Source organism: Eurytemora carolleeae, unplaced genomic scaffold (assembly GCF_000591075.1).
Source record: "Eurytemora carolleeae unplaced genomic scaffold, Eaff_2.0 scaffold898, whole genome shotgun sequence".
NCBI classification, from domain to species: Eukaryota; Metazoa; Arthropoda; class Copepoda; order Calanoida; family Temoridae; genus Eurytemora; species Eurytemora carolleeae.
In genome coordinates this window covers 93,997-106,978 of record NW_019396904.1, presented here as the reverse complement: position 1 = coordinate 106,978, position 12,982 = coordinate 93,997, and positions in this window count along the sequence as shown.

The following is a 12,982-nucleotide window of genomic DNA, read 5'->3' as shown; positions in this document are numbered from 1 at the left end:
TATGTCCCTTTAAGAGTTTCTCCCTGAGCTGTTGGCAGGTCAGGGGGAGGGGGGTAAAAACTTATATAGGTATTACCCCTAATATAACACTTTCATTTCTTGTCAGATTTCAAGATAATTTAGGTATGCAGGCCATCTTATTCAATAATCATGCAGTTAGGTTGGTTGCTTTAAATATGCACTCAAATCTGAAAACAAGTCGATGTTCGTTTTATGCTGAACTACTCGTACAACTTTGCAACCTCGTAGCTCGTCTATTTTTCATTTTACTCCAAAGTATGAGAACATTTGTTTGATTTTGTAAAAGGATTTTGAAACCTATTTTTTCCAATATGCATATTTCAAATTAGCTAAATGTAATACATTTACTCCATGTGATTTCAATTCAAGTCAAATAGTCAAAATATCGGGTTCGAAGTTTGGAAGTTGTTTGAGAGCCTCCTTAAGCAGAGAAAGATTAACAATGCTAAGAATAATCAATTTCTTTCTCAAATGCCATGTAATCACGAGTTAATAAATATCTTTGTGTTGTACCTTGTGTTGCTTTGGTAAACATTTGAAAAAAAATTACTTTTAAAAATCACCCTGTATCTATATATTTACGCTGCATGTATCCAATAAATATTAAAAGGACTGAAGAATCAATTTAGAAATTAACAATTTTTCTAAATGTTGATAATTCATGATAAAATATGTAAAATCTTACAATTCTTTTAATTTTATTATTTAATGCACGAAGCGCTCCAATTTTATGCCATGTTCCAAGTTTGTTATTTTACTGTTTATGCTCTTTCCCAGCTTACTGTTCAGCTATCCAACTATTTCCTATCCTATTGTTAAAAGGAAAAGTTTATATTTGGTTGGATTGAATCCTTTAAATGATCCTCTTAATCCTCTCACAATACTTCAATCCTAATTAACTCCCGGCCAGTACACACTGTACAGTAGGATGGGGCGTATACAGGGGGAAAGTCCATTTATAGGTCAACTGTTTTTTTGTTATCAGGATGGAATAAAATCCCTCCCCCCAATTCCCCAATTTGTGCATGGTATTTTTTTATAAAATAAATTCTTCCAGCATAAAAGATCTTTCTTTCTCTTTTAAGTTTTGTCATAAATTGTTAAAATATTATCTTTCAACATTTATTTACATTTTTCAATAGGTGGAGGTCCCCCCCCCCCATCTGTCTACCAAAACCATTTACCCCCCTCCACCAACCCCCTTGATACACCATGGTGAATATTAAATGCAGGTTTTATCCTCCAGAAAATGCAATTTCGAATTTCCAATTTTTGTTCAGATAGTTTCCTCTTTGATGATAGAATAGTTTATGCTTCCAGCTTGCTGTATTACTAGCTTATATGGTATATTCATCTACATCAAATACCAATTTTTACCCCCCTCCCCTTTCCCCTCGCCCCACCACCATATATTGCTTGTCACGAATGCCACACCCCTCTTTGCCATGAATAAAGAGGTAATCAGAATTTGAAAATTTAAAAAACAAAAAAAATTATCCCTCAAGTCAAGAAAATTATAGGTATTTGGAAAATTTGATGATGAAAGCTAAAAAAATCATTTTAATTTATTTTTCAAGATTATATACTAAAGTTTGGGAACATTCCCTTTATAAATATTTATGTTTCTCCCCTTGATGTCAACATTACTTTCATACTTGGTTAAATTTAACTCTTTCATCCCTCAATCAGAACCCGGGTAATAGGATACAGTTGGGGTATATTATCATATACAGTTAGGGTATATTATCATATACAGTTGGGGTATATTATAACATACAGTTGGGGTATATTATCATATACCTAAACAGTTGGGGCATATCATCATATATCCAAACAGTTAGGATTTATTATCATGAATACATATATATGTATCCAATAAATAAGATATATCTAACATTTCTAATATATCTAATATATCAAATATATCTAACATTTCTGATATATCTGACATATATAATATATCTAATACATCTAATATATCTAATATTTCTAATATATCTGATATATCCTAAACTGAAGGATTAACCAAATATAACTAATCTTTGATCAAGATTGCAGAAGAAGGGTGAGAGGGGGAATTGTAAAGGAGTGAATGAGGGGTGAAGGAGGGGGGGATTGAAGGAGGGGAAGAGAATGTTTAAGATTAGGTACAGGATGTGTTATAATATACACAAGTTTGTATTTAGTATCAGTACAACAAATAAAATTGTATATTTCTCTAGCTCATAATTATGCAAAATCTCGGGATTTAGAATTCTTTAGAATTTTGAATAACCACTATTTTAAAAATTAAAGGTTTAGAATGTCTGTAGGGAACTGTAAACATAATTCAAGAAAAAATAGCAAAGCCCGTTTTACAACTTTACCCTTGAAAAATATTATTAAAAATGTGGTTGGTTGATACTGTCGTTTTCCTGACTCCGAAGAGTGTTTTAATTTTCATAATTTCTCCATTACAGGTCACTTTTGTAAGGAAACCGCAAATGAAAATAAACAGTTTAAAGAAATATAAACATGAATATCTATAGTTCATACTTGATTAGATAACTCTTTTAAGGGTACTGTTGTAAATCAAACATCGCCATCTTTGCAATTGAAATTACGCTCACAGTCCCTTTAAATAAAGCTCGATTTTGTCTTAACCAGCTGGACTCTGAAATATGTACAAATCCAAGGATTTAATGCAAGGAAAGTTATTTTAGAGGTGTACGCATCTTTTGTACTGCAGTGTACTGTCACTGGGCGGTAATGTAAACACGAGACGGATGTCAAAGCATGACATGGGATCCATCTTTCACATATCAATTAATCAATAAAATATTCTGGTCATAGGAAACTATTATGTGAATTATCAAAATTATCAAAATGCAATGCTTTTATCCTCCTCGGATACTAAACGAACACTGAGGCATCTATTCTTGTTTACAAATTCCGCCCAGAGATGTAAGCAGAGTATACGCAACTGCAATAAACTTTCCTTGCATTACATTCTTGTACAAATCAGTCAAAAAAATCGTTAACTCTGCATAAGAATTGTGTTTTTGCCACAAACTGTGATTTTTATTCGCTAAATCTTTAAACCCAATATCGAAGGCCTGAGATATTTCAAACCATGTTGGATCAAATAAATTTTATGTTTGAAATACCAAAGGTATTCCGATTGAAAAGGTATAGGGATTAGAAAATTTGAGTTTGTGGCAAAATTCAATTCCCTTATTCATTATTGATTCATGTTTCTAATTTAGAGGATTAAAACCGTATTGTACCGTAGTGTACCGTAGTGTACCGTAGTAACGGAAAAACTTCGTTTAAAGTTTGTTGTCAATGAAATATAAATAAACATGAATTTATGTTTTTAAACTATTATTTCTGGACACTCTAATGAGAATGTGATCGTCAGTATTCGAGAAAATTACGAAAAAAGATAATTAATTTTATAGATAAAAAAAAAACATAATTAGGGAAATCCATGATAAACATTAAATATTGAATTCTCGTAAGAATATACAAATGTAATAAGAGTTGGAGGTGTGGGGGGAGGGGAGGGGTTAAACCTGATATGGTTGCATGTATAATTTTATACTCCGCGCTAAATTGAAACTATTCATACACTCATCCTTGCTATGCCCCCTGGACTTTAGTGTAACCGTCAAGAAAGATCTCTGAAATAAAGTTCCAGGAATCGAAAACACAGAACACTATTTCCAGTGGTATTTTTCTTGCCACTTGAGTAAAATGTGTTTTACTGCCGGGCTTTTTATTCTATATTTTTCTTACATAGATTTGATGCTCAGTGATGATCTTCTTCGTTTTCCTCTATATACATGGTTATTTTTATTATAATGATTTATTTGTCGAACACATAAAATTGGTTCAGATATTAGATTAGAACTATAATTCAATTAATACATAGGTTTTCAACTAACGACTTTAATTCTTCTCTAATGTCGTCTTCTTCACAGTCTATAAGGATAGGAAAGATATGAGAATTTGTTCAGTTTTATTAACTAGAATCATGATTTCCTGCACCTGTAAACTGGTCTCCTAAACCTGTAAACTGGTTTCCTGCACCTGTAAACTGGTTTCCTGCACCTGTAAACTGGTTTCTTTTCTTGAATTAATCTCAAATTTAAAGAGTTCCTTATTGAATTTATCTAGAATTTAAAGGGTTTCTTAGTGAATTTATCTAGATGTTAAAAGGTTCCTCAGTAAATTAATCAAAATTTAAAGGGTTCCTTAGTGAATTAATCAAAATTTTAAAGGTTCCTCAGTAAATTAATCAAACTTTAAAGGGTTCCTTAGTGAATTAATCTAAAGTTTAAAGGGTTCCTTGTTGAAATGTTGATGTGGTTTTTTAAGTATATACAAAAAACAACGTTGTTAATGACTTTGAGAAATTCTTAAAAAACGAAATTGAAAAGAAAGAAAAGGGTAGATTTTTAAAAAGAATATGGAATAAAGTCGAGAAAATAAAGTAAATAAATCCAGGAGAAGGAGTATTTACCCAAAAAGAAAAATTTTATATAAATGGAATAATTTTACTAAATTTTGGAAGATTAAATTGAATTATAAAACGATTAGTAAGGATTGAACACACAAATATTTTGAGGATTAGAATATTAAATCAGTTTAGTTTCACAACTTTTACAATTTATACCATGCATGTTGGGATCAAAATACATATTTCTCAGATTTAATTTTTTTTGGGAGGGGGGAGGGGAAAGTAAAAAAATAACATTAAAAACAATTTGAGAGATAAAAAATAAGGGATTTAAGTAAAGAATGTTAAAATGAGAAGAAAGAAAAGAGGAGAATTGTAGGGGAAGGGAAGAGATGGAGTATGAAGGGAAAGGATAGAGGAGAATTTTGGGGAAGGGAAAAGATGGAGTAAGATGGGAAAGGAAAGAGAAGAATTGTAGGGGAAGGGAAGAGATGGAGTAAGAAGGGAAAGGAAAGAGAAGAATTGTAGGGGAAGGGAAGAGATGGAGTATGAAGGGAAAGGAAATAGGAGAATTGTAAAGGAAGGGAAGGGATGGAGTATTAAGGGAAAGAAAAGAGGAAAAAAGCAAGGGAAGGAAAGGGGTAGAGCATGAAAGGAAAAGAAAGAGAAAAATATAAGGAGAAGGGAAGAGATGGAGTATGAAGGGAAAGGAAAGAGGGGATTAGTAGGGGAAGGGAAAGAATCAAGCATGGGGGGAAGTGAAAGAGGAGAATAGGAGGGGAAGGGAAGGGAATGGAGCATGAAGGGAAAGGGTGAGATGAGAATAGATTTAGCAAAGTGCAGGGAAAAAGTTAATAAGTGGTAAATAAAAAAGGATAGGTTGGAGAAGGGAGGGAAATGAGGAAAGGGGAGATGATGGAGTGGGGGGGAGTGGGCTGGGGAAGGGGGGTAGGATGATTAGCTAGCTTTGAAGAAGGTAAGGATGAGAAATGTTGGCACTGATATCTTTAGAATACGTCTTCAGTAGTCTGGGCTTGACATATTGGTAAACAGGCAGACAGACAGACAGACATGGATTGACATACAGATAATTAATTAGACATACAGACCTGCAGGTAAAGAGATAATCAACTAGACATACAAACATTAGACCTAAAGACATAAAGACAATCAACTAGACATGGAAGAACACCAATACAAACAGTTAATAAGACATTCACATATAAACCTATGGACACATGCAACTACTCATCTAGACATACAGATATATCACTTGACATACAACTACTTTACTAGACATACAGCTACTTTACTAGACAATAGCTAGAAACACACTAAAAGACACCCTAGCACCCTACAGATGTAAATAAAGTCTAACAAGATTAACATCAATTAAGGATTCCTGTATATATTAAGCTGTATAAAATATCTTCTTCTGACAGATGTAGAAGACGGAATACATATTAAGTTACTGAATGCAGATCTACAAAAACCAACAAATTGACGGCTAATTTGGCGCGAGCAAAAACACAAACAAACAGACTGAGAGATTGCTAAACCCACAGAGAAAGATACTTAATTTCTCAAGACACCCACGCTGCTTGGGATATAGTGTGAGAAGCAGTAAAACAAATAGAAATCTGGATATCCACATATCTTTGAATAAACCTAGAGAGAGCTTGGTTTTGTTTTAGAAAAAGACTGTATTACAAGACGCCCAAATGTAATGCCGTCTGTGTATAATATATACTTATTTGTATTGTAATTGTTTCTAATTTTCACAATAATGTGTAATCTATTAAATTTAAGTGTTTTGCTATGTTTTTTTAAAATTTTGAATTGGGATAGAAACAACCCTTGTGAACAACTTAGCGGACTTCTTTTTAAATGATTTCTTTGGAAAGATAAAGGAAGATGGAAACCAATCCAACCACGAACCATAAATGGAAACCTGGAAATGAATCTTCCCAGCTATCGTTATTGATAAAATCAATTGGTTTCCCTCACACAACTGGACGCGGCAAACTGGGATTTTCACGCGCGCAGGAAATAAAATTATCATTTTAACAAATACACAATTCATATTGTAAAACAAAAAGGGCGTACATTATAAGCCCCCCCCCCCCACTCCGTTTAATGCATGCACATTGCACAATGACCCTTTGATAACACGAAACGTACTACGACTTATCTCACTTTTTTACACCGAGCTTTTGGTCAGACGGTCAAATTGTCACAAGAACCCGGTGCACGGCATTGAAATCTCCTCTGCTGGTTAACCGAACCCTGTAATAAATTTAACTTGTGAATTAATGTAATTTAAAACTATGTAACTCAAACACTAGAGAGAGTGGAGTAGGGAGGAGAAGGGATGAAGGGGTGGAGGGGTGTAAGGTGAGAGGAGGGATCGAGGGTATAGGAAAGATGGAGTGGGGGGGGGGGTTCTTTATTGAAATCTAATGTTGATTTAAACCCCATAAAATCGAATACCCGGGGTGAGAAATCAATCAAAAGATATCAGTTTAACCTTTTACAGAAGTTTTAATCTTCAAGAAATCTTTTCTTACAACGAAATGTTTTCTCCATTCAATTTAGTTCAAAAATAAGAATTTAACGTAAAACGGTTCACTTACTATTTGTCTTTGAGACATTGAATGTACAACTCATGTATGGGTTGTTACCCAAAAATTATGAGACTGTAATGACGACACGAAACTCTTTACTTAAGACAAACTTCCCAGTGTTAATTCCGTACAGTCGTCTCTTCGAAGCCTTATACTTTAGGGTTAACCCTGTAAGTATACATCTTAAAAGAATAAAATTATTTAATAAAAAAAAACATTTTTTTCGTCTGGTCGTTTTATTGAATGTCATTGTATAATTGTCTTTTGTCCATGTCTTTTTCAGGATTCCAAGATCTCCAAATCAAATTTAAATCTAATTAAAATGTAAAACAAAAAACAAGCCAACTGTTAAAACCCAGATTAAAATTCTATGTTTTTTGTCCAAATTCCTGTTTTATTGACCTGGGGAGAAAAACTTACTTTTTGTAAGGACGGATTTCTATTTCCTTAGGTCTAGGTTCATATATCCCTCTGCAGGTTTAAGTTTTTTCTCCAGGGTCAGGTTTAGATTTACTCGGCCCAGGTTTAGATTTTTATCCAGGGTCTATGTAGGTTCAGATATTTCTCCGGTTTCAGGCTAGAATATTTCTCCAGGGTTAGGTTTAGATTAACTCGGCCAAGGTTTGGTTTTTTATTCAGGGTCTATGTAGGTTCAGATATTTCTCCGGTTTCAGGCTAGAATATTTCTCCAGGGTTAGGTTTATATTTACTCGGCCCAGGTTTGGTTTTTTATCCAGGGTTTATGTAGGTTCAGACATTTCTCCAGTTTCAGGCTAGGATATTTCTCCAGGGTTCTGGTCCAGATGATTTATTAGGTTTAGGATCAGATAATTTGCTTGGTCTAGGTTCAGATAATGCTATGTCCAGGTTTGTACAAAACTCCAGGTCTAGGTTCAAATACAGATATTTCTCCAGGCCCAGGTTTGGATATTTCTCTAAGTCCCAGTTAGGATGTTTTTCAAGGTTTAGGTTCAGATAATTATCTATGTCCAGGTTCAGATACAAATATTTTTTCAGGTTTAGACATTTCTCTAGGTTTGGATATTTTTACAGCTCCAGGTTTAAGTATTTCTACAGGTCCAGGTTTACTTATTGCTCCGCCACTGGTTTTCAATCTTGAGAAGAGAAGATAAATTACAGAAACTAAACTATATATACTCTTAAACTCAAGGGACCGGGCCAAAATTAGAAAACAAAGAAAATACCATTCTTTTATAATTTCATGATTTCATTTATTATTTTGTAAAGATAACTTAGCCCTGTTTAACACTTGCTAAGTGTTTGGACAAATACCTTGAGATCATTACAGGGCGGGGGGGGATACAGATCTACAATTACAATTTCAGAACAGGTTCTTTTCAAAAATGTCTGGAAATAAATTCAAATTGTGTAATGTTACAGACTCAAATATGCTTGATGCGGTGGTCGCCAGAATAAAATGGAATGTACATGTGACATAAAATCTAAATTCAACATGAGATTCTAAAAAAGTAAAATTTAGTAGATGCATAATATTTTATTGTTGATTTTCCAATTTAAAGGGAATGACCGGCTATGTAAGGTAGAGTATGCAGTGTTGTGGAAAACTTCTTTCGGATTCATTTGAGACATATAAAACTTTTTAAAGGTATGTAAATCCTGAGTTTGAGCGCAAATTCGACGTTCAAAACTCCTACTTTGGGGGTGGATACGTTTTCAGAATTAGTTTTTTTTAAATTATTAAATAACAGCGACATAAAATGTAAATATTTTTATGATAAACAAAATGTTTTGTTTTTTTCTAAGAATCACTTAATTGATTGTATTTAATGTCGAAAAGTGTGACATTGGTAAATAACAAAAATGCCGTAATACCAGTAGCTATAAATGAACTTTCCACGCTTATTTTAAACTTTCTTTGCGGACTTCTCACCAAAATTCCGGAAAATATTTGTATGCCCTATACTATACCTTATTGTTAAGACAACTACAAAGTATCCACATTTCTCATTCTGAATAGAAATGAGGTTGCGTGATTAGATCGGATGATATTTTTCTATTTTCTTAAATAAGTTAAATCTAAATTTAAAGTATTGTTTTTGTAATCTCAAGTGACCATCCATTTGAATAAGGGCACTGCCATGATTCATAACGGTACCCTTTAAGCATTTGTCTGATCAATTATTTAGAAAATATCATAATTTTTCAGTTTAAAAAGTGTTAAATTTAACCATTCATTCTTTATCAGACAAGCTTTAAAAGATACTGCTTTGAATCGGACATGCCACTCTATAGCTGGAGGTCAGTTAAAATTATGTCTTCAATTTCATTTAAGACTTTAAAAAGACAGAGAGAAAGAGAGAAAGAGAGAAAGAGAGATAGATAGATAGAGAGAAAGAGAGAAAGAGGGAAAGAGAGAAAGAGAGAAAGAGAGAAAGAGAGATAGAGAGAAAGAGAGTAAGAGGGAAAGAGAGTAGATAGATAGATAGATAGATAGATATTTTTGTTAAGTTGGACCGTAAGAAAAACAAATAACTTTCTGGTTATTTCTGAACCAATATTTTCTAAACCAATATTTCTAAACCAATATTTCTGAACCAATATTTCTGAACCAATATTTCTGAACCAATATTTCTGAACCAATATTTCTGAACCAATATTTCTTCCTTTATCTGGGATAGATATGTAAATTGTTATATTTCACCCAGTACTACAGGTTCAATGTATTCAAAACATTTAGAGTAGTCATCTTTGTTTGTTTGTCCGATCATAACTCACGAACCCCTAGACCGATTTGCCTTAACTTATGATTGGGGATTTCGGTGGAGCCATATTGGAATGCTCTTTGTCTGGATTAAGAATTATAAGTAATTGAGTCATTTATAGGGAAAACTCCTTGCAAAGCTGGGTTTCGTTAATATGTCAGGCAAAGCTGGATTCCCACGCTAGCTTTAATCTATTGGTTAAACCAATGAGAGTTGAAGTAATGATAGGGAGAGGTTTTACTATATTTAACTGTGACGTATTAGGACAGCCTAGAAACTGGTCCTATTGTTGACAAACAATAATTAGAAAAATAAGGAAACCCTTCTTCTATGTATATATTATACTTTGTTTGTCTGTCTGTTTGTCTGTTTCCAAATACAAAACCTTTTGAGGCAATTCACGTGACCCCAGGTCAGGTTTATGAATGCTTAGAATTACAAAAATTTGTCTCTTCTAATTTTTTTTAATTTTGTAAAAGTTTGAAAATCCACGAACTATTTTTGCTATTATTTTATTTTGTACAAAGAGAAGATATTTACAGATGTTCACAATTAATAACTTTTTATAACACTGTTGTTTTGGTTCGCAGTGTTATAAAGTTTTATAAAGGACAGAAATTTTCTCTTTATCGAGAAGGTTTAAGTCTTTTTAGATTTAATTTTGCCGCTTTAGCGAGGTACACAATATAACCTTCAAGATATATAGAAAATTTAAGTCCAACAACTTTATAGCACGTCGTGCCAAAATAATAGTGTTATAGGTAATTTTATGAAACGTTCGTGTACTTGTCTTATTTCAATTTCTATTTCTAGATCAAATAAGCTTTTAAACAAAGCAGAAGTCAAAGTATAAAGTTGATTCCATTTATTTTTATTTTAATGGGAAAACATATTTTGGAAATATGCTAATTTTTTTTGAGAAAAGAATGATAAAGTACAGTTTCATGAAAGTTAAAAAGAAGATAAGCTCAAAGCGCCCTAAAAGCATAGCTTTATAAATTTGGCTTGTCTGTCTGTATCAATTTAACGTCAAAACTGTGGAACTGATAATTTTAACTCACTTTGAAACTCGACTAAAACTCCACTTCTGGGATGTAAAAGTGAAGTTAAACCACTTTAACTCGAGTCTCTATTTCCTGTGATGAGAAGATCTACAAGTGTATTTTAAATCTTGATGATATTATAACTTATGAATAAAATAATTCGAAAATAACTAACCATCGCAAGACCATCTGGATTGCAAATTATTGATAAAAAAATCTTACTTTTTGTTTCTGTTTTCGCCCTGTAAATTTCAGACTTTAAATGTTTACATCAAAATTAAACAGAGATGCTGTCTATCTCAAAAGGTACCCAACTGCCTCCTCCCCCCCCCCCCCTCCCACCATCTTTACCTCTATCTGGATGAAAAATGAGGTGGAATGACTATTTTGACTGAGTGTAGAATGTTGTATGTTTATATATGGTTGGATATATTTAGATTTGAAATACCAGGGGAGGAGGGGGGAGGAGGGAGAGAAGGAGGGGGATGATACGGTAGAGAAGCAGGGGGAGGGAGGGAGAGAAAGAGTAATGATATTTACAATATTTATGTTTCATCTCAGTTTAACAAATGTTTAAAGAATCCCGGGGGTAAAAACTGATCGAAGGATCCCGGGATGTAATTGTATCAGGGCCCCCAGGGAGAATTGTAGTAGGAACCTACAGGTAGAATTATTAAAGTGCCCCGGGAGAACTATTGTAGGAACCTATAGGTAGAATTATTAAAGGGCACCCAGGGAGAGGAACCTACATTTAGAATTATTAAAGGGCCCCCGGGGAGAATTATTGTAGGAACCTACAGGTAGAATTATTAAAGGCCCTCAGGGAGAATTAGTGTAGGAACCTTCAGGTAGAATTATTAAAAGGCCCTCAGGGAGAATTGTAGCAGGAACCTACAGGTAGAATTATTAAAAGGCCCCGGGAGAATTATTGTAGGAACCTTGAGGTAGAATTATTATAGGGCCCTTAGGGAGAATTATTGTAGGAACCTTCAGGTAGAATTATTATAAGGCCCCCGAGGAGAATTGTTGTAAGAAGATATTGGAAGAATTATTAAAGGGCCCCCGGGGAGAATTATTGCAGGAACCTACAGGTAGAATTATTAAAGTGCCCCGGGAGAACTATTGTAGGAACCTATAGGTAGAATTATTAAAGGGCACCCAGGGAGAGGAACCTACATTTAGAATTATTAAAGGGCCCCCGGGGAGAATTATTGAAGGAACCTACAGGTGGAATAATTAAGGGTCCCGGGAGAATTATTGTAGGAACCTACAGTAGAATACTTAAAGGGCTCGCAAGTAAAATTCCTAAAGGAACCCCCCGAGTAAAATTCTCAAAGGGCCCCCTGGCTGAATGTTAAGTAACCATGAATCTGTGAAAGGGTTGACTAATTTTACGCCTCTCTACCTATACCAATGAAACCTGTATAAGGAAATTATAAATAATAAAACCAGCGGTATCCATCTCTTATATCCAGGGAAATACAATAAACATGGAATTTCAGTGAGGAATTCTAATCCCCATGTGCAGGTTAAAAGATTTAACATCTTTTCAGTGTAACTCATTGTTTATAAAATGAAGAAACAAATTTTAAATGTGATCGAGAGGAAACTAGGAAACGTAATTTCAAGTTGATCCCCATTTATGTATTGGCATGTCCAGTTCACAATGGTACCCAGAACATTTTAGTCTGATCAAGAAGGCATGAAATATCTTGATCTTTTCTTTAAAAATTGATTATTTTCCAATGTGGTTTCTATATGAAAGTGACTTTTGCACTTCTGCTTAAGATATTTTAAGGTTTAAAGGGTACCGTCGTGAATTGGGTCCTTTCTCTAAATGGAAAGCCACTTGAAATTACAACAACAGTCCCTTTAAACGTGAAATAAGAAAATCAAATTAATATTAGGAAATTGGAACTAGAAACTATAATGTTATAAAATTAGATAACTTTAGATAATATTAGGAAGTTTAGAACTAGAAACTATAATGTTGCAAAATTAGGTAACTTTAGATAATATTAGGAAGTTTGAAACTAGATACTTTAATGTTGTAAAATTAGATAACTTTAGATAATATTAGGAAATTTGGAACTAGATACTTTAATGTTG